This window comes from Rhagoletis pomonella, unplaced genomic scaffold, assembly GCF_013731165.1.
Source record: "Rhagoletis pomonella isolate Grant_MI unplaced genomic scaffold, Rhpom_1.0 Rhpom_scaffold_00001, whole genome shotgun sequence".
NCBI lineage: Eukaryota > Metazoa > Arthropoda > Insecta > Diptera > Tephritidae > Rhagoletis > Rhagoletis pomonella.
Window position 1 is genome coordinate 81,602,196 of NW_023458555.1, and position 3,437 is coordinate 81,605,632.

Consider the following 3,437-nt stretch of genomic DNA (forward strand, 5'->3'; position numbering starts at 1 on the left):
CCACAGCCCTTGATTTCCTGTACCCATGTCGGATACTACTGCAACTACGGGATAGCCAGCACGAGAGAGATTAACTATAATTTCTTCTATTATACTTTTTGTAATTTTGCAGTCAAATGCATAGAAGACGGGCTGCTTCCAGGACCATTTAAGTCCCCTAGCTATCACCATTTGAACATACTTCTTCGGCGATCTCACAGTATCCGTGAGAGGATCATGTTCAAAGGCCGAAGCAATCTTCATCTCATCAAATACCAAAACACAAAGCCTGTCTACCAATTCTATTTCATTCACGGCCTCCATTGCGTCTATAACGAAGTGTAGAATTCCGTCGTCGAACTTTAGCTTTTGCAGCCACCTCGTCAATGTAGACTCCGAAGGCAGAGGAAATCCTTTCCGGTATAAATGAGTATATGCCCTTGGGCCCGCTGCATTCATGGCAATGCCCACGCTATGTCCTCATATTTCCACCGCATTTGTCTACTGGGAGTTTCTAGTTTTCGCACTTGATTCAGGGTAAAAACAGAACGGAAACTGGTCCGCATCGCCCTAAGCTCCTCGATTTCCGCCTTCATTTTAGCTGCCTCAACCAACAATTTTTCAACTTGCTTTTTCAAGGCGACGTTTTCCCGTTGGAAACTGCTTTCGATGACGGTTCTGTTACATAAAAGTTTTATTCGCACATACATACGTATCAAATGTTATACATAAAACGTACTCTGTTTGAGTGGACGAGTTCTTAAATTTGCCACCTGGCTCATCCCAACTTTTTAAATATTCCACCTTCATTGGAACTGCTACTCCTGATAAACGCTTACGTTGGCCATAATCATCTGTCTCGTAGTCTTCATCTTCGAAATGAAGCTGACAAACTCTTGCATTTGGCTGCAGTTTTACACCACACGCCTCAATCCATTTTTTCTTTTTTATTTCTTCCTTAGGGACTCTAAAAAATCTCAGCTTCGTACTTGCCCACGTTGAATGGCACAAGGCGCAGGATATTCTGTTCAGTGTCTACATTATGAACAAATAATTAAGTTTAAAACTGGACGTATTAAGTTTAAACCGGGACCGTCGTCATTAATAAATAATTTAGATCAGTGGCATCCATAAAACATTTTTGGTGTAAACTAGTATAATAATAGATTTATGTTTTCACTCAAAAGAAATTATTATTACTATTTTTATTTCCATCAAAAATAATGATTATAATAATTATTCAGTTTTATTTTTCTACCTCAAAATTATTATATATAAAACTTAAAAGGCCACGTAGACGTACCACATACATAAGAGGTATAAAAACTATTTTCCGCCCTTCATTTATTCTTATTAAAACAAATAAAATTAAACCGTTCTCTTTATTTAATTATATTTAACTTCTAATAAAAATAACATATCATCAAGTATGGAATTTGATTTGTACTTTTTTTCCTTAAGTTCTGAAGTATATATGCGTACTAAGTTTTTAAATAACTTAACTTTAACGGGAATTTTATTACAAACTATATTTTCGTTACCATTTAAAACTTACACATCTAAATTCTATCTGTTATATTATTAAATAATTATACGTTTAAGTGGCTAGACCGAAGTCCCGCATCATAGTCATCCGAGCGGAAACGCTTGGAGATAAGTACCGAATCCGTGATTAGTGTGAGCCATGGTGTATTAATAATTATATCATTACAAGATGGTGTAAGCATGGGTGTAAGCCAAAAACAAATAAAAAAATAAGTTACCAATTTGATTCATTGGCAATTGCTAAATTCTTACCTGAAACGCAATTGAAAAATCTCTAGTTGTAGAAGGTGATGATGCTGCTGGTGTGCACTACTCCAAAAATCTGTTGGAAGAAACACAAACATAAAGACTGGTTAGGGTCTGATAATATAAATGTTTTGGATTTCATAATTTCCTACCTGGAACTTGCTTATTAAAACGCTGCTGGTAGCGCAGCTTGGCGAGACACTGCTCCAAAAATCTGATGGAAGAAACACAAACATAAAGACTGGTTAGATTCTGATGATATAAATATGTTGGATTTAACAATTTCCTACCTGGAACTTGCTTATAACACCGCTGTTGGTAGCGCCGCTGATGAGACACTGCCCCAATAAACAACTGTAGCCAGCTCTAAAACTTAAAAGGTGCTGTTCTAAAAACCTTTTGTGAGAAAAATACATTAGTTTGGTGAATGCATTTAGTTTGCGAAACTTACCTGGAATTATCTTGAATAAATCGCTGCTTTTTACGGGATAATAGCTCAACCTATTTGAAGAAATATATAAACAATTAAATTTCATCAATATGCACATATATATGTATATATTTTAGCAAAAATTTACTTACAAAATCACAATTATTGCAAACTATCGCTCAGATTTTCCAATAAATTTTAAACGAAAAGTCAGAGAAAAGGAGACTCAAAGAAATAGTGATACCTACGCTTACTTTTTTCACAAGATTGTTGTCTGCTACATTTTTTGTTCTATTTTGCCCAGAAAGGAAATTGGAATAAATAGAGTAGGCATTACTGTAACGCTGGTATGCCGAAATTGCCAAAACTACAACAACCACCCCCTAAGTGACAACACCTTATTATTATTTCACCATGTGTAGAAACTGCTTTTGTATGTATGCCATTGCCAGCAAACTAAACCAGAAACTGTCTACATTCACCATGGAAATATACCTACTACAATTCACCAAGGAAAGGCCAAAATAGTTCCATGTAGAAGCTAATAGCTCACACACATGGCACAAAGCTTGATTTGGTGTTTAATGCATGTCCTCGCCGGCAGAACTGCTTCCACTTTTTCGCCAGGTTTGCGTCCGTAGGAAACGAAAATAAAACTTATATAGCACGCTTTCCTTTTGTTTTCACTATTACACTTTGCCACTACACGCTTCATTTTGCTCTTTAATGTCTCAATAATTGTTTAAAACCACGCAGAAATATTAACGCACAAATATTAAAATTGTACTTTGGTTTTTTCGTATGCTCACATTCAACAATTGCACCAAGATGACGTCACGCACACAGCTCATTCTGTCAAAATCACAAAGAGCGGATTAGCGGTACCGCGATTGGCGCAATCTCTATTTCTCTCAATCGTGCATTTGTACCTAGGTATGTATATCAGCATTTTAGTTGAAAGTACGTTTTGCTCGTCGCTCTCTTCATCGCTCCATTACATTCCTGTCCTTAGTTTTATTCAGATAACACAAAATCAATAATACAAGGTTAGATAATTATTGACAGCTGCGGTTTGACACTCCCTTACAAAAGGTTGCATTTACGAAGGACGGAGAAAAGGGAAGAATGAAATCTCTTGGTGCGAAAATGGTAGTAGAAAAGTACGCAAAGTAGGCAATTAGTAGTGTAGTTCATTTTGTAAATTCTAATGTATTTGAGGGAATCTGGCATTTTAAAC

The 3,437-nt window shown here is 36.2% G+C and overlaps 1 long non-coding RNA gene across 2 annotated transcripts; it reads right to left on the reverse strand.

Moving 5' to 3' along the window:
- Positions 1 to 1,360: 1,360 nt before the first annotated feature.
- LOC118752234 lies at positions 1,361 to 2,609 on the reverse strand. Of its 2 annotated transcripts, XR_004994658.1 has the most exons (5): positions 2,353 to 2,609; positions 2,222 to 2,271; positions 2,061 to 2,166; positions 1,923 to 1,984; positions 1,361 to 1,846 (listed from the first exon to the last, which is right to left on the reverse strand). It is a non-coding gene; the product is annotated as an uncharacterized LOC118752234 (long non-coding RNA). The 2 variants fall into 2 exon arrangements; XR_004994657.1 differs by having other exon boundaries at positions 2,061 to 2,392.
- Positions 2,610 to 3,437: the final 828 nt, after the last annotated feature.